This window comes from Nymphalis io, chromosome 22 (assembly GCF_905147045.1).
Source record: "Nymphalis io chromosome 22, ilAglIoxx1.1, whole genome shotgun sequence".
Classification (NCBI taxonomy): domain Eukaryota; kingdom Metazoa; phylum Arthropoda; class Insecta; order Lepidoptera; family Nymphalidae; genus Nymphalis; species Nymphalis io.
The window spans coordinates 504,999-525,383 of NC_065909.1; the positions used below are offsets into that span (position 1 = coordinate 504,999).

General features: G+C 36.5%; 1 protein-coding gene across 1 annotated transcript in view; it reads left to right on the top strand.

Annotated features, from left to right (window-relative positions):
- The first annotated feature begins 258 nt into the window (after positions 1-258).
- Positions 259-20,385, top strand: part of LOC126777044 (uncharacterized) — a 138,602-nt gene continuing 118,475 nt past the window's right edge. The window contains exon 1 of the mRNA XM_050499893.1: positions 259-287. The gene's annotated coding sequence lies outside the window, so the exon portion shown is untranslated. The remainder of the gene's footprint in view (positions 288-20,385) is intronic.

The following is a 20,385-nucleotide window of genomic DNA, read 5'->3' on the forward strand; positions in this document are numbered from 1 at the left end:
TATAAGCGATGGTTACCATTTCTTACAATGTCTTTGGCTTTGGTGATCACTTATCATCAGGTTACATATGCTCGTACGCCTACCTATTCTATAAAAATAACTTAATTACCTTCCTCAATGCCGTAATCTAGTAATAATATCCTAAAATCATTGAAAACTTTACAATCCGTTTGTTTTCAGATGCGGGCCGCGGGCGCGTGACCACGGACGGTCTGCTGAGCGCCCTGGCCCGCCTGCGCCGCCCGCCGCCCCCCCACCTCCCGCACCCCGCGCTCCCCCCACGACCCGTGAGTTAAAAACAAACCTATTACTTTTATGTTGATGGTTTTCAACTGTTTCATATACATATAGTCATGGTACTCCTAATACTTTGCTATCTCTGTCTAACATTTGGGATATAGAACTATAGCGATTGTTCAGACGATCTTCAAATCAGGTTATTATAACTAACGTATTGTCTATATATTATATAAATATACCTACGCGAATTATAGCATATATTCTTATTGAAATATTATTACATTTTAGCACAAATTTTGTTTTTTTAATTAGAATCTATGTTGGAATTTAATTAAATCAGACGACGACACGACGACCAGTTCCTTGCTGGTTCTTCAACGTAGTCTACAATCAGAACCGTTGTAGTAGTAGCTTTTTAATAAATTCAACCTTGTAAAATGACCTCTTGAATGAACCTCTTTTAATGAATGGCTGACCAAAGAATACCCGTTAATATTAAAATATATATACTATCATATAAGAATAAGTTACGACTGTCTGTTCATAACAAGACTCAAACGATTTGTAAGAAACTTAAATAACTTGAAGTAAATAATGAAACAAGTTTCGAAGTTGAACCACATCGCTGCGACTCGGTTAAAAAGTTTCCGAAATGCGACAGATTCTGTGACTTTACATTATCTTCATACAGATGTACCTAGTAACACAACGCATTTCTATTATGTGATAATATTAAATATGCAATTCGTATATATATTTATGTATATCGCAAGTATATTGTGAAAGCCGTCATATTATAATTAAACGGTAGATTGTAAATCGACTTCATTTCTCACAATTTAACGGCCTGTTTTTAGTGACATTGTTATGTCACGGGGTCATTATACTGACATTATAATAAATCTAGGTATATTATGAGTGAAGTTGGCATTGGGTGACGTCGAGCGTTCTGATTGGTCAATTCTTTTCCATTCGCCATTTGCAAAACCATAACCATACCATAATAAACATTAAGCGAGTGCGCATTTGTCCTGCGACATATATATGTACATTTATTTCGTGTATCTCAAACAGCTCTAACGATTTGGCAAAAAAAAAATATATTTAGAAAAGGTTTTGTTTCCCGCCTATATAATAATAATATCATAATTATTTACATTACAAAGATAATTTCCTATATTTGTATGTGTTTTACGAACTGAACACCACCCTACCTCTTTATCCACTTCATCTCCTTATCTTATTACAATATATCTCTTCAAGGGATAAGCATTCCTCTTATACAAAGATCTCTTTTATTATTTTGTCTATTTTTGTGCGTATTAAATAAATTAAAAAGTACATACCGACATTATTAGTTGCATAGTCAAGTTAATATAAAGTAATTCACAATAAAGCCGAGATGGCCCAGTGGTAAGAGCGCGTGAATATTAACCGATGATCGTGGGTCAAACCCGGGCAAGCACCACTGAATTTTCATGTGCTTAGTTTGTGATTATAATTCATCTCGTGCTTGACGGTGAAGAAAAACATTGTAAGAAAACCTGCATGTGTCTAATTTCACTGAAATTCTGCCACATGTATATTCCACCAACACGCATTGGAGCAGCGTGGTGGAATAAGTTCCATAAAACCTTCTCCTCAAAAAGGGAGAGGAGGCCTTAGCCCAGCAGTGGGACATTCACAGGCTGTTACTCACAATAAATATATATTTATAATATATTTTATACGTGGTGTATATTTCCATTTGATTAGTTGTTTGTTGAGCTGGATGTAAATATTTTATTGATTTGTAAATTGATGTTCATTCGTATAGCGATTCATTCATCTGCGAACTACACGTACCGTAGCGTAAAGTAAATTATAGTTAAAATCAAAATATACTTTCAAATACGGATCTTATAAACACTTGAATTATCATTTTATAACTTAAATACTAATAGAAAGGTACTACCGTTTCGGACAGTGGATACTACGAAGAACAACCGCCTAGAAGCACAGTTAGTCTACACTTTTTAGTTAGTAAACTATTTATTCTTTTTCATTAAGAAAAAAACATATAATAATCACATAAAATTATATTTATGTATCTTGTATGAATATCATCGAATAATAAATCCAAGCTCTTCTATGGCTTATATAATTATGTATAATAAGCCTTATTTTTTAACATGAGTTTTTAATGTAGGTTTACTGGTGTTATACCACCCACTGATCAGATATTCTACCGCGAAACAGCAGTACTTGTTATCGTTGTGTTTCGGTTTGAAGGGTGAGTGAGTCAGTGTAATTACAGGCACAAGAGAAATAAAATCTTAGTTCCCTAGGTTGGTGGCACATTGACTATGTAAGCGATGGTTATCATTTCTTACAATGCCAATGTCAAGACATTATGTGTACCATTAGGTGGCCCATATGGTCGTCCGCCTTTCTATCCTATAAAAAATATAGTTATAGGTTAATGTAAAATGGTCTGCTATATAAAATAATGACCTTTAATAAATGATTGATGTTCTTGAATGAATGATGACCTGTTCATCTTCATTCGCATCACACTTATGAACTATTATATCTCCTAATCATAAGGGTAATGTTTGAAATAGGGCCAGAGATCCGTTTAGGAATATATTGTGGATTATATATAGCTAGGGTCTCCGGTACTAACCGCGATCCATAACTCTTATGTTGTACGACATTTCTACGTATGACCGTGGTTAATATCCGACTCATATATTAAAACAAGAATGCGTGTTCGTCGCTTTTATTTGGATATTTTTTTAAAAGTATAGTAGCGATGCCAATTTTTAAGTATTACCTATATTCCTATCTCGCCTGAGGCGTGTATTTTTTTTTTTATAGAATAGGAAGGTGGACGAGCATATGGGCCACCTGATGGTAAGTGGTCACCAAACGCCCTTAGACATTGGCATTGTAAGAAATGTCAACCATCGCTTATAGCCAATGCGCCACCAACCTTGGGAACTAAGATTTTATGTCCCTTGTGCCTGTAATTACACTGGCTCACTCACCCTTCAAACCGGAACACAACAATATCAAGTATTGCTGTTTTGCGGTAGAATATCTGATGAGTGGGTGGTACCTACCCAGACGAGCTTGCACAAAGCCCTACCACCAGTATATGGGGTCATACACGTTATCAGGATGATCGAGTGTAAGGTTCTACTGATTTTTAATAATTAAGTTGAGATTTTTAGAATACAATGGTAATATTTTTAACTAAATTAACACTGGTTGGAAATTGTTGAGCGAAAAAAAACTACGCGATATATAAAAAAGAAACAAAGCACGGAAAAATTGACTCGTTCGATGGTTGCCGGGGTGATTGAGAGAATTGTAAAATATTAGTTAGTAATAAATTATATAACAAGATACGTGTGGAAAAGAATAAAATGTTAAAAGCAAATGTAAAGGATTGTTTTACTGGGGTTTTCTTATACTATATAGCCCTTTAATTAATTGTACTGTTTGTTAGGAGTGGGTACGACAATAACGTAAGAATCGATGCGACTTTTACATCGCAACTGCCTGTAAAAAAACCTTTTTGTCCTCATCTATTGTACAATTCAGTTTTAGTTCTAGTATTTTTTCAATACAGATAATATAATTTATTTTAATGTTTCCTTTACGTTAGCATATAAGGTAGGCGCAATAAAATAGCGTACTACTATTAAGACGGCTTGTAATATTTGACGAGTGAGATACGAAGTGCAGCTGTAGATATCCAATGACATCTATAAAACTATTTTAATAATACTAGTTCAGTCACAGCCGAGATGGCCCCGTGGATGGAATGCGTGAGAAACGTCACGGTTTTCCGTCTGCATGTTTCAGAATTAATTATGCTATTTATGTATCAAAGGATTGGAAACAAAATATAAGAGCAGCATGGTAGAATAATCCCTAAAACTTTGTCTAGAGGGAAGAGACCTTTGTCCAGCTGTGGGACGTTAACAGGCTGTTACTCAAAGTCACAGTAAATAAAAATGACAACTAAGTTCAATAAAATACTTAGTATTTTTTTTTATTATATACTAGTTACTCGTCCCGGCTTTGTCCGGGCAGAATAATGATCTATGTAACACGTTATTATCGTAATACATATTACTCTAATTGTCTACCGTCACGTGTGTCCATGAAGCTCCCAGTCGGCATGATTTTTTCCGACATCTGCGACATTTATAGTCATATTTCAGCTAATTTTCACAAAACGTAATAAATTATACTTAAAACTTCCTCGTGAATTTCTCTGTCCATCGGCGATATATTTTCTGTAGTTTTTGAGTTATCGCGTTCAGATAAACAGCGGTTTTGTTTTTTAATATATGTGGGAGTGATTTTTAAGTTTGTCTATGTATTAAGAGTCTATGTAACAATACTTTTAGTATATAGACAAAAATGCATCAATTCTTTATTATTCTACTCAATGTTAATTGCACTGATCAAGTAGTGATTACTGCAATTTCTATATATTGCTGTGTAAAGCTGTTTGGCACGCTGCCGGTCTGGCGTGCCAAGTGCACTGAGGACGATCGATGGAGGGCGGACTTGGCATTTGAGTAGGTAAAATATTTTTATTAGCTTTCGTTGTTATTAAAATTGAGCCGGAATTATCTAATAGATAAAACATTTGTAAATTCAGTCTAGCTTCGGGTTTCAACCTGCGAATTTCACGCGTTTTAAACACATTTTAATTTGATTATTTATTAAATGTCAACCAGATAATATTGATATAGTACAATTGTGCCCGGAAAATGGCCCTTAATAAAATAATGATTTTAATCACAACCTTGTTATATTTGAGATTAGCCAGAACAAATAGCAGACTCCCGAGGGGAACTGATTCTAGTGGTATTATAATAAACTTTAAAGGTTTCTCCGCCCGTGGGTATTTTCAAATTCAGCATAAATTTAAATAAAGAGAACTAATAGTCAGAGTTGAACAGTTGGAAAGTCAATTTGAATGCGATATAAAAACGTTTGTGACGAGTTCATTGATTTAATTTCTTATTTAACGTATCAATCGTCTGAATATTATTGCATTATTAATAGTACTATTTTGAGCTAAGACCGCCGTACCATATTTGCTAGCATATAAATTGCTATTACGAAGTCTTGGTCAAGTTACTATATACTAGATAATCTTCTTAAGTAATTCTCGGGTCCTGGGTAAGGATATTTGATGATGAAATCATATCTTGCTATCCCATCGAATTATGAGATTGACGTAAGGGAGAGTCTGTTCGCACTATGATCTTTATAACGTCTCGTCTTGTCTGAAATTATAACAAAATGCCGGGGAGAACTTTATTTATGTAACACTAGAAAACGGTTGCACTTCCGGGGTTTGAATCCGCAATTATTAGTTAAGATTAATGTATTCTAACCGATAAGCCATCTCGGCCTTTTACAAACATCTATCTTATCAATTCCGAGTAACAATGGATCTGGTTCGTAACACTCCGTTGACATTCGATAAACCCGTATTTTCTTAGCACTTATCGCGTTCAACATTTCAATTTATATTTACAAAGTTAGTTTACTGTCTGACCGTCGCAACCAGTGAGCAGAGCCGTATTAGCATTTTCGATGAACACAATCTCTCTAATCAGTATTAACAGTTGTGTTACTGTTGCCTATTTTAATAAGCTGTGGTGATGTAGTGTTAAAACACGAATTAAATTGCATTAAATATAATGCTATTTACATGCATGATACAATTGCATCGATGGTAGAGTCGCTTGCTTATAAAACCACATATCTCGAAGACTTGGGTTCAAATCGCGCATCATGACAATAAAAAAATAATGAGTTTTGCTGTCTTAAGACTTCCAGTGCGAGCTAGGAAAAAAATGACTTTAAACCAGAGTTAAGCGAAATGTAATCAGATTAATGATTAACAATAACGATTATAATGTGAAATCATTAATCACGTACTCATTAAGAGTAGAAAGGAAGCGTTCGAAATATGCAAATTCATATAAGTTTTCTACAAGATTTCAATAGTTAATTTCAATAATTGAATTGTCATTGTATTACAACCACTGGGTGAACTCTAGCTTTTTTGAATCAGTTCTACTCCACGTGGAACTAATTAATATATCAATAACTGGAGAGAACCCGCGATTTCGTCCGGGTGAAAGTCAGTTTAATAGGATAAATTAAAAAAATAAATTTCGTTTCTTTATATATTTATTCAACATACAAACACATGGTTGATACTGCTTCATTATATGTATATATATTGTAATGAGATCGAGAGAATATTGAATATGTAATGAAAATTAAATGTGGTATTTTGGTAAAGGTAGCTGTTTATTTAATTCCAGGTCACGGCGTTAAATATATTGTTTAGCGTATGCCTGATAAATGCGTATCAAAGCGGCAACAACGAGGCTGCAAACATGAGCCAATCAGAGGCCGCCTTTGTTTTCGGTATATCGATATTGATTTTGAGAATAAACGGTGATACAGATTTAGTTTTCGCTGTTACACTAACGACTTGTCTACTGATTCTCGATGGGACGATATCGGCAGTATTTTTTTAATTATTTTTATCGCTCGAATACGCATTACTCGTTTCCCCCACGGGAACAGTGCGGGTGTATGTAGGACTCGCCGGTGTCCAAGGCGCCGAGTGCGCCCCCAACATCGGAAAAATCACTAAAAAAAACCGTCTTAACGAGGAGCGCCACGGGATCGCTTGCGCAAGCTACCGTGACGCTCTGGCGGACGGCCCGCCAGAGGCCCCTATTTAGCGGGTCGTATTGCGCTTGCTGCCGATAACAGTGGACTTAGAGATTCACGAGTGGATTGATGCACGTAGACTTCAGTTATTAGTTCTGTTACGTTTTTTAAAAGATTTTATTTAACTGACAATATTTGTTTAGGTCAAATCTTGCAATCTGAATTATACCATCATCTGAGATGAAATTTTACCTGTTATTGATTGATTCATTGTTGCTCCGATGACAATGCATGTTTATGATAAGAATGACCCGATTCTTCATCCAAGATTGGCTCCAGACGATGGAACTCCTTAGCAGTCAACAGCATGAATACGAAATTTTGTATATATAAGCTTTATTTCTTTTTTGATACAAAATTTATCATTTCTCTCTTGACAACAGATTATTTCTCCATACAAACTGTCTTTCCCGTTTTTACCCGAATTTTTTGAAATCTTTCTTTAATTGTGCGTTTGGTTTGGACGGTGAAGGAAACATCGGGAGGAAACCTGCATGTGTCTAATTTCACTAAAATTCTGCCACATGTATATTCCACCAACCCGCATTGGAGCAGCGTGGTGGAATAAGTTCCAAAAAAACCTTCTCCTCAAAAAGGGAGAGGAGGCCTTAGCCCAGCAGTGGGACACTCACAAGCTGTATTACTGTACTGTACTACATATATTATATTTTCTCAAATTTAAATAAGACTGCTATATAATTTTAAATGAAATAGACATATCTTGCTAAGCCAATGTAGTAATATATAGGGTAAGCCAAGTTTAAAGGGCGCATAGAGTTTACATATGTCTCTTATCGACCATATAACTACTAATAAAGCCTGACATATGTGGAATAACTCCATTATCCTTAGGATGATGTGATTTTGAACTTAGAAGTCCTTTGTAAGTATGGCAAGCTTGTAACGAATGTTAAATAAGAAATATCTCCTAATCAAAATAAAACTTTTACGAGTTTTGGAAATTTTATAGTTATAACAAATACGAATTTTTAATCATACACGTCGAATAACATCAGGGTTTTAACAGCGGCCATAACGTCAATCTCGATTTTGTTTCGATATAACCGTTTCCTTTACGACAGTAGACTTAAAATTTAACGCAAGTAAACTATGTGAGGCTGTTTGCAAGTCATCAAATATTCTGCCGCCAAACAGTAATATTACATATTGTTGAATCCTCATTTGGATGGTGAGTGAGACATTGTAACTATATATACAAGGACGTAACATCTTAATTCCCTAGGTTGGTGAAGCATTGACGATGATTGAAGAAATAATTAATGTTTCATTAGGAAAATGTAAAACATTCATACAAAAAAAAAAGGCAGTCATAGGAACTGCCGAGAGAAGTGAAAACTTGAAACTGTTAAAATATTTGTCCAATTTACACAACTGGCACTCCAATTCTATTCCTTTTTATTATATAGCTTTTTGTTCATCAAAATACACAGTATGTCGCTAACTCGGTATATATTAATACAGCTTAATATAAATAAGTAATAGTTAAAATACACTTATGTTATTTGTATATACTGTTAGTATTTACATAAATTTCAATCATTATTATCCTCATTAATTTCCACAATACTGAAATTATTTGTACTTTCAATAATTGCATTATATTAACATTAGCATGTCGGTGACGCGAAGCCACGAGTTTATCCGCTACGATAAAATAGCACCACGCGCCTGAAGAAGTTTTCACTTCAAAATATATATTGAAACTCAGTGTATGTAAATTCGTTGTAACTGCAAATTTTTAAATATTCAGTTTCAACATATCGTGTTTCATAGCGTACTTTTAGTTTGTTCACCAAAAAGTTGATACAAATAAGCGCTGGTGTTTCGAGTTTCATGTTCGTAGAGCTGGGACCTGGTGCACTTTTAAATGAATTTTAGTGATTTCAAATAGAAGCATAATATTACACTGCATACGGTTAATTATATGATAAAGCTTGGAGTTAGAGTTCGTTGTTTTCATAAAGAATACATAAATATAGAATTAACATTGCGAACCTTGCAGTAGCAGCTTTACAATTTTCATCTTGTAGAAAGTTATAATTTTATTTTATAAAATAGGAAGGCGGGCGTGCCAATGCGCCACCTAATGGTCACCATCGCTGTGGCACCAATGGCACTGGAAGAAACATTAACCATTTCTTACATCGTCAATGCGTCACCAACTTGAGAACTGAGATGTAATGTCCCTTAATTAGTGTAATTCCACTGCAGCAACAGCCTCTGAACGTCCCACTGCTGGACTGAGGCCCCCACTCCCTTTTTTGAGGAAAAGGTTTGGAGCTTAATCCTTTCTTAGGGTTGGAGTAAATCCACTAGCTATCCTTCAAATACCTTTTCATCTAAATATATATAATTATTTTTATATTGAGTATTACTATATACGCCTAATTTGAGAATCCCGGGTTCCTTCAAACGAGGCGTGAAGAGGCATCTTGCGGGCCGGCAAGGCGGGGATTGCTAGTACAGAACATTCTTCCCGACTGTACTGGCCGTCGTCGCGTTTGGACTCTACTACCACTTACCATCAGGTGGAGTAGAGTCATTTGCCATCCCGGGGCATATAAAAAAAAAAATCCGTAGAAAACATCTAATAATAACAAATAATACTCTTTTATTATAAAAGCTAGTGTGAGCCGTACTGGCACATCAAATAAACATATTATTATTGACACTACTATATAAATAAAGTGCAGCGTAAACATATAGACACAGCACTTAAAGCGCTTTGACACATATTCCAATAATGGTTAGTACTACTGGTAGTAAAAGTGGTAACAAAAACTTATTACAGCGCGACTTTTGTTGTTAATTTGTTTGTTTGTCCGCTGTTATAAATTTTTTTGTTAACTTCAAAATCTTCATATCTTGAGAGCAGAAGTCCAACGGCTAGAACACATAAACCTTACCGAATAATTGCGGTTTCTAGCACGAGCACAAAACAGTGTATTTTTATATGCTTAATGACGGAATCACGGATCACGGAATAGACTGTACAATTGCGGATATAGTAACAGTAACAGCCTGTTGATTTCCCACTGCTGGACTAAGGTCTCCTCTCCCTTTTTGAGGAGAAGGTTTGAAGCTTATTCCACCACGCTACTCCAATGCGGGTTGGTGGAATACACATGTGGGAGAATTTCAATAAAATTAGACACATGCAGGTTTCCTCACGATGTTTTCCTTCACCGTCAAGCACGAAACGAATTAGAAACACAAATTAAGCACATGAAAATTTAGTGGTTCTTGCGCGGGCTTGAATCCACGATCATCGGTTAAGATTCACGCGTTCTAACCACTAAGCCATCTCGGCCTTGGTCTATTGCGGATATACTTGTGTACTATAACAATACCTCCTGCGCAGTTAGGTAGTAGTTGAGAACTCCACTGAAGCTGAATCGATCAGGAAGATTAATCATCGTTAGTTTTTTTTAATATTATCTGAAATATAAGTGTAAATAAATTGTTTGAAGCCATTAGAAATTGCGAGGCAATTGCGAATATGGAATATTCTTAGGTATTCATGTTCTTTACTTGTTTAAAACGTTTAGAAATAATTTTTAATCATCGTAATGGAGAGGCCTTGTACGGGCTGACTTCAGCTATCAAAATTTCCGCGATAGCGTTAGTTAATGTTCGACCTTCACGGTAGTTATTTCATGGACATATTTACTTAGAATATATGCTAACAAGCAGCTCACCACTGCTTTACGTGGATTATTTTTTTTGTAATTTATAAATTTACAAGGTGATGGATGGAGATGTGCAAATGAGGCACAGTGTCTTGCAATGAGTTGGCATGGAAAGATATATAATTTTTTCCAAACATTCCGGTTGAATACATTATTTACCCCCAGTATCTAATATGTTATGATTTTGTTCACCTGTCCAGTATTACACTGTGTCACTCACTAAAACTGGAATGTATTGTTTTTTTAATTAAGTAGTATGTGAGGTAGTAAAAAAGGAGGCACTGGAGGTGGGCTTCGTGCATGCAGATATTCTACCGCAAAACAGCAGTACTTGGTATTGTTGTTTTCCAGTTTGAAGGGTGAGTGAGCCAGTGTAATTACAGGCACAAGGGACATAATATCTTAGTTCCCAAGGTTGGTGGCGCATTGGCGATGTAAGCGATGGTTAACATTTCTTACAATGCCAATGTCTATGGGGGTTGGTGATCACTTACCATCAGGTTGCCAGTATGGCGCAGTAAGAAATAGACCTTCATATGCATTCCTAAGAAATGCGCTATTCATTCCGGGGTCTAAAATGTCTCTTGTCTGTAATTACACTGTGTCATTTACTCAGCAGAGTCAAGCCAGATCTTCATATGTCCTAAAATCTTGGTAGACTAGTCATGGTTGACACGTTGTGACGCGCTTTACTTCCCTTCTCCACCTCCTGACGGTTACCTTCCTGTACACTCGTGTAATGATATTTCCATTGTGTACATAACTAGACGGGCTTGTACAAAACGTTACCCTGAGTGGTAATCAAATCAATGATCATAGATAGGCGGACTGGCAAATGGACCATCTGATGGAAAGTTGTGACTGCCGCCCGTAGATATCGGTGCTTTGAGAAATATTAACCATTCCTAACATCAAAAGTGTGCCATCGAGTTGGGAAATAAGATGTTCCTTGTGCCGGTGACTCGCTCAACCTTTCAAACCTGAAGACGTCATCACTAAGTTTTGCTGTTTAGTGGTAAAATAGGTGATGAGTGGGTGGTGGTGGACTTATTTATTTACACTTACAATATATGCAAATAAGTAACTGTTATTTAATAGTTATTTATTTGTATATATTGTCTCAAACCATTCTTGTTAAGTTAATGGCGATCGACGTCTGTCTTAGAGCTTTGCATGCACAACTTCATTCAAGTGGAAATATTCATAAAATGCAGTCTGTTTGTTATTTCTTTTATGTTTTATTTTTGCGAAGATTTATATTAGTAACTAATGAACAATACACATATAAAACTAACAAAAATAATTCTTCTTGTGTCACATCATTATGTTTATTATGGTCTTCATGGTCTATTGGTCAACTTCAGGCTGCAGATCTAAAGGTTTAGGAAACGAACCCTGAGCTGGGTCTTTATAGAATCTGTTTGGTAATTCTCATTAGTAGTCCGAAATCTGAAAATTGGCAGTTTGTATTGCTGTTCTATCGTAAGCACGTAAAGCTGTAGGTCTTGGATTTCATTAAATTTAAAGCTATTTACTCGGATAACACTATACTATACATATATTTTGTTTACTGTAGCCGAAATCTCTCAAGAGAATTTCAATAGAATATTTTTCTTTCTTTGAATATATAGTTAAATTGGTCAAGTATTTAAAATTAATTTAGAAACAGTAAATACTTTTTTTTTAAATCCTTACTTATATTATGAATGCGATATTGAGTTAGTTTGTTTATGTTACGCTATCACAGGTTAACTGCTCGATTGATCATAATTACAATTGCGTACCAGTTATCAATCGTTCAGGATAGGACATACCTAACATCTCCACACCATCATACACGCGAAACTGAGGGCGGATTCTAGTTAATTATAAATAAACCTAGTTTCAATATAAAACTTTTTCCGAGTATTGCCAATAGTGCATAAAAACGGCCAGCGTCGCTTGGAAGCAGCGTCGTGTCACTAATTGGATCACACGGCCGACCGCACGCAATGTATTCGATGCTCGGTTCAAACGACCCGACCTGTTTGATGCATGGCTTTGATATATTCAATTTAGGCTTCAGATTAATAATATTATCAAATAACGTTACTGTGCGATTATCGAACATAGTTTTTATTTTTTCACTTGAATTAATAATGTGAGGGCAGCAATTCTATTCTGTAAAAACTTACTCCATTACTCACCCTTGAAATTACATTAATATTACATCCCCAATGCGCCACCAAAATTGGGAACTAAGATGTTGTGTCCATTGTGTCTGTAGGCATACTGGTTCATTGTCCGGTCAAACCGAAAACTACAATACTAAGTATTATACACCAAGTAATGTAATCACTATTTACTACTTATATAAGATAAGAGATGTCGAGATGGCCCAGTGGTAAGAACGCGTGAATCTTAACCGATGAACGTGGGTTCAAGCCCGGGCAAGCACCTCTGAATTTTCATGTGCTTAATTTCTGTTATAATTCATCTCGTGCTTTTCAGTGAAGGAAAACATCATGAGGAAACCTGCATGTGTCTAATTTCATCGAAATTCTGCCACATGAGTATTCCTCCAACCCGCATTATACCCGCAAGATACCAGCCGACCCTCTCCCGACTACACGGGTGAAAATACACACGTGTAGAAAATATAAATATTTTGACTTAAATATATATAAATAAAAATGATAGTTGAAACTGATACAGAAAAGTCATTACAGGGCGTCGAGATAGAAATATTTTGCATCTGTAAAACATCCAATAGGCACGCGATAGGTAATTAAAAAATTGGACCTCGTCGACATTGACTGTGCTCGCCATGTTTGTTCGCGCAAGTAACGAGCACTTTGACAGAGCCTCTCGAATTCAGTATTCAATCATTTTCAATATGGCGGCCGTGATCTCTCGTTTCGTTATAATTAAATTTCTATTTGTTTAAAAAATATTACTGCTTTTATTTTAAAATGCGAGTAAAAATATGAATTTTGTTTGTAAATTTGTCTTTTTATGTTGTTTTTGCACGTATTAATATATAAAAAAATCTATAAAAGAATAGCCGGTGAACGAAAAACTTGAAGGAAACCTCCCTTAAGGTTTAAGAAAAGATAAAAATCAGGCATAGTCTACATTTACAATTAACTTAAATAAGTCAAAACTCCATAATATACATATCTGAAAGAATATTAAAGAAATACCTAAACATACATTTACACATACGATCGTTACTTATATTATATAAGCGGAAGTGAGTCTGTTTATTTGTTTGTTTGTTACTGTTGAGGTGCACGTTACACCTCAACCGAATATCAAAAAAATTTGTACACACAAAGCAGCTCCTCTACCCCTCACGCAGGCGAAGCCGCGAGTGTAACCTAGTGCAAGCAGGTTTGAGAAAACACTACACAACAATAATATAAATTACATAAATAACAAAGTATTACATAAATAAACAAAGTTATATTTCTTTAAGTAAGCACTTAACACTTGTAAATGTTTTCAATTGCATTATAAGCCGAGATTGCCCGGCGGTTAGAACGCGTGAATCTTGACAGATGATCGTGGGTTCAAACCCGGGCAAGCACCACGGAATTTTTAAGTGCTTAATTTGTGTTTATAATTCATCTCGTGCTTGACGGTGCAGGAAAATATCGTGAGTGAAATTAGACACATGCAGGTTGCATGTGTCTAATTTCACTGAAATGCAGTCACGTGTGTATTCCACCAACCCGCATTGGAGCAGCATGGTGGAATAAGCTCCAAAAACCTTCTCAAATAAAGGAGAGGAAGCCTTAGCCCAGCAGTGGGACATACACAGGCTGTTACTGGTTACTGATTCTATTGCATTGCATAAATTATAAATCAATTTTGTTTTTCTTAGTATCGTTAACGACCAAGAACCAACGACGATATAACGATTTGTCTAAATCCGAGTTTTTGTTTAACTTAAGATGTAATCCTATGCGAGGTTGAGACCTTTCGTGTAATACGAATGGTCTGTCTGATACGGATAAAATTAATAGGCACTGGAAATACGGAGATAAAGAAGATGAGCAAAATAAAGCGTAAAATTATTTTCGAAAAGGAAAAGCTGTCTGAAGAATATATGTGCTTAATAAGTGTTGGTTCTTTCTTAATATGAAAGCAGTTACCATGAAAAAACCTGTCTGTATAAACCCTCGCCGAATTTTTTTTAGCTGGTAGGGGAATCTCTAAGGAACGTTATTGAGCTTTTTAATATATAAATAATAAAACGTTTCAGTTTCGAATGAATTCATATATGTCATAAATAGAATACATTCGTAGCAAAAGTCAAATGTAATATTAAATTATACATATATTAAAATACATAAAGTAACCTAAATTCTATTGAATATTTATCATAGTTGTATTAATTAAAACGAACGCGCGTGATCGACTTAGTCTGTTTTTGCAAACGAAATACGACCACGTTTCGTATTCATAATTTTAAAGTCATTTTGAATGATATACGGCTTTAATTTCCTCAATTTTAACAATATGATATTATTAATAGACTTGATATAGTCTTTAAACAATCATATAAATATTAATGATATTCGATTCGATAGCTCAATACTAAACATAAAAGCTGAAATCAAACCTCTCATTTCATAAACAAGCGAGCAAATTGCCTTAAAATTGTCCTGAATAAGTCCTGATTATGAATACGTCGCGACGCATTCTCAGCTCTAACGTTGTTAGAACCCTTCAAGGAGACGAGATTTATTTAGGCTTAATATATTTGGCGTCGTGGAGTTATTTAGTTACATTAGAGCATAACACTTCTAAGAGCAATAAAAGCAGACTAAAATTTCCTAGTCTCTTTGTTTATCTGATACCAATTTAATGATATCATCCCGACTGAGCGGTTTTTCTTAATAGAGGATATTATTATTATTATTTTAAACTTATAAAACATTATTGAAATTACCACCGGAAGTTACTGATTTTTTTTTGTTTTCTCCCAAATAATTACCTTTTAAACAAACAATTGGCTTCCATTTGAAAACTCTTGAAACTAAAATTATTTTCGATAGGAACTCGTTTTGAAGACTGAAGTGGATCTTGGGTGCTAAAACCCGAGTTTTAATTATTGAAAACGTTTTGGATTGAGGAAATTTCTGAGGCAGGAAATTAGAAATGTATGAAAATAAACGTAATCAATATCCTTCCAGTAATTTAAATTTAATGGAATTTGAATTATTTATTGTAAATATTTAAATGAAATCAAATTTAGAATAAGTCAGTTAAATTCGATTTCTTTAAATAATCAAATCTCCGCATAACCAAGTCTGTGTCTTTTATATTGTTTTTACTTTCGTGCCTGCATTATTTTTCCAGGCAACATCACAAACTAAAGTAACAGCCCGTAAATGTCCCACTGCTGGGCTAAGACCTCAACTCCTTTTGAGGAGAAACAGTAGAGCTAATTTCACCGTGATTTGTGATTTCTTAAATTTAATTAATTCTTACAGTATGCTGTATAAGCCAATTATACCCTTCTATCATTTAGAGAAGCAAAAAAAGAATACTCAGAAGTTTAATAAAATCACACTAGCCTGAAAAAGAAAATATAAAGGCGAGTATAACGTGAATTCCATTGTTAAGCTATAGCCACACCAATGAAAGGTTTGTAATTAAAGCTATTTCCAAGGAGAACAAAAGCAAGAGCCTAGTAAAGTTATAAGGCAATCTCGTCGTATTAATTATTTGCATAGCTATTAAAAAATCGAAGTCAACGCCGATTTTACACAATTAAAGATTAACCCAGACCATATAAAATAAATTTAAAATTGCGTCGCATACAACATCAGCTATGTTCATAACTAAGAAGCTGAAAAACTACACTCCCAAGTGATAATAATAATAATAAATCATTTATTTCCACCAACTAGATCACATGCAACGAAACGAAAATACAACAACAATAAATAAAATTAAAAGACGAAATGACAACAATAATATTTTACAAATTACAATACATTATTACAATAATTATGCAATACAATAAATTAAATTGAAATTAAGGAATTAATAATGATTAACGGAATTAATTAAATATAATAAATAGAGTAACATAGAATAAATAGTAAATAATAATATTATAATAATGTCACGAAAGTATGTTTATAGTCAATACTTATATACTCTAAGCCATTAATTTCAAGTATATAAACGGTTCCTCCCGTACCACCTAACGATTTGTCAATTAAATTTAAATATAAGGAATCACAATAGACAGTAAGTTCAATACACATACAACAAGCTAGTTTGTAAAAACAATACTTACCTTTAAAAAGTTTCTGCTACCACGAGCCTTAGATTCTCGGATAAGTAGCGTTAGAAGTGTCAATCTGCTTATTATAATTTTCTTACCAATTAGCCCATAATGAAATATATGGGGAGAAGTATAAATTTACGTCGCAAAAACAGTGTCACAATGATCGTATTCATTGTGACATTTTATCAAACTGTAACAGCCTGTGAATGCCCCACTGCTGGGCTAAGGCCTCCTCTCCCTTTTTGTGGTGAACGTTTTTGGAGCTTATTTCATTTATTATTATTATTATTTATTATCAAACTGACTTCACTGTAAATACAAATCATAATTAGAAATTTCCACTCTACAGATTATAATCACTTGGTAGGCACAAGACTTGTATAATTAAATGTTGACGCAGGCTTGTAAAGAAACAAATTCAAAATTTTGTTTGTATTAAATTGAATGTTTAGTTGGGAACAGTTTGTTTCGTTTTCATGTTAATTTTAATCACAAAATAATTTATGATAAATAAACAAGATTTATTGAATATTATGAATACAACTGAATTCATATCTCATAATCGTCAAGATTCATATCACCAAATTAATTAGCTTCAATAGTGCAATGGTTTACGGGATTACGGGTCTAGCGATCGAAAATGTCGGTTCGATCCTGACTCCTAGGGCTATTGCCATCCATCATAATAATCAAATTATACCCTTCTAGAACTTTGAGATGTTAATATATATTTAGAAAAATAATATATAAGATAATTTTTACCCTTAATTGAAGGAGTAAATAGGACCATTAGTAATTTACTGGTGGTAGAGCTTTAGGTAAGCTCGTCTGAGTAGGTACCACCCATTCATCAGATATTCTACCGCAAAACAGCAGTACTGGGTATTGTTGTATTCCGGTTTGAAGGGTGAGTAAGCCGGTGTAATTACAGGCACAAGGGACATAAAATCTTAGTTCCCAAGGTTGGTGGCGCATTGGTGATGTAAGCAATGGTTAACATTTCTTACTACGCTAATTTCTATGGGCGTTGGTGACCACTTACCATCAGACGGCCCATATGCTCGTCCGCCTTCCTATTCTATAAAAAAAATGGAAGATGTCGTTTTTATAGTTATAACTTTAATTTCAAAGCATACGTTTTATTGACATTCTATTTCCTATCTCTTATGGTCCGCTGAAACAAGCCAACACGACACGACAGAAAAGAGAGAGACAGACAAGCTATCAACTTGTTAACTGCTACTGAAAATTACTTTAGAGAAAATTCAATCTATTTTATTAAGCACCTGGGATACTAAATAATAGGTAACTAAACTAACAAAGCATATAGCTGACATTATATACATGTGGAATAGAGATTTAAAAGTGCTCGTGTGGTTGAAATAAATTAGGTAATCAATTAAATTTGATTGCTATTTTCTCTTCTACCTAATATGTGGACTATGGTGGGCTTAGTAACAGGCTTATGTCAATTTCCCTCGCTCTGTAACAGATGAGAGTGCGGCTCCACCACACGTTACGGAGCGAGTGATGGAGATGGCCCTCGATCGATTGAGGCCCTCGATCCAGAACCACAGCGCTGGGTCCGGACGGTGTTCCACGACCTGTTCTGCGTGATGCCCTGGAACATCTAGGTGGGAGGCTTCGGGAACTGTTTGATGAATGTCTTTCCAGTGGGCAGTTTCCGAAGCTGTGGAAGGAGGGAAAGTTGGTTCTGTTGCCGAAGGAGGGGCGTCCACTCGAATCTCCTTCAGCATATAGGCCAATTGTGCAGCTGAATGAGACGGGCAAGCTCATCGAGAAGATCCTCGCTGCCCGTCTTATTCAGCATCTCAACGAGGTGGGGCCGGGTCTTTCAGAGGCTCAGTACGGGTTCAGGGAGGGTCGATCAACCATTGACGCCCTGGACGCCCTAAAGACCTGGACCACGGAGGCGGTGGCCCAAGGAGATGTATTCCTGGCGGTATCGCTGGACGTAGCGAACGCTTTCAACAGTCTTCCTTTCGAGACAATAAGGGAGTCACTCCGATACCACGGGGTGCCTTTCTATCTCAGAAGGCTGTTGGGGGCATATCTCCGGGACCGTTGGGTAGGCTGCGGCGTTCCACAGGGGTCGGTACTCGACCCAATCATGTGGAACGTCGGATTCGATTAGCTCCTGAGGGCCCCTATGCTTACCGGGATGAGGGTGTTGTGCTACGCGGATGACACCCTCATCACGGCGACGGGGCGGACCTTTCAGGATGCGGCCCGCCTGGCCGAGGTCGGAATGTCGCTCACAATGGACCGGATTGGGATGCTGGGCTTGAGGGTCTCTGTCACAAAAACAGAGGCCCTCCTATTCCACGGTCCACGTCGGGGTCCCCCTCGAGGGGCGTCTATCACCGTCCAAGGGACGGTGACTTAATCAAAAGCAAACCAAGCAAGCCCAGATGAGGTATCTGGGCCTGATCCTGGACGGAAGATGGAGCTTCAGGCAGCATTTTATCCAACTCGGCCCGAAGCTTATAAGCGCTGCTGCTGCCTTGGGCCACCTCCTACCCAATGTAGGAGGGCCGGAAACACCATGTCGGCGTTTATACGCTGGCGTGGTACGCTCCATGGCGTTGTACGGTGCACCCATTTGGGTGGATGCTCTCACCGCTCGTAACAGAGCTCTTCTGCGGAGGCCGTAAAGAGTCATAGCGGTGAGAGCGATACGTGGGTACCGTACGGTGTCATGGACGGCAGCGACACTTCTCGCGAGCGATCTGCCCTGGGAACTCCAGGCAGAGGTGCTTACGGAAGTGCACCGGTTCCGGGTGGAAACGAGGTCAAGCGGCGTCCGTCCAGGGTCAGCGGAGGTTGAGCGAGTCAGGGCCCTAGCCCAGCGAGCCTTGATTCTCAGGTGGGAGGAGGACCTGAGGTCCCCGCGGCAGGCCAGGTGACAGTGGAGGCGGTCCGCCCCCACTCGAGTCGCTGGGTGGAACGGAGTCACGAAATACTCACATTCAGGCTGACGCAGGTACTTACCGGACACGGTTGTTGTGGGTGTAGGCGGTGTGGGTACAGCTGGTTTTTTAGTGGGTATTCCGGCGCATGCTCGGCGCCGGCGAGTCCCACATACCCCACCACTTCAAGTGGGGGAAACACGTAAACGCGTTTTTCCAGCGAAACAAAAAAAAAAAAAGGCTTATGTCAATTTACTACAAAGACAAATCCTATAAAACAAATCTAGAATAAAAATGGCTTATGAAGGGAATATGATTGCTTATCCAGGGTAGAACTATAAAATTAAGTTCGTTTAAAACGTGTATTTGTTTCAATGTTAAGTCATTTCTAGTTACTATATTCAAAAAACGATTATTTCGCTTACCGATGGTAGAAGTGTCGCAGAGTTCGTTT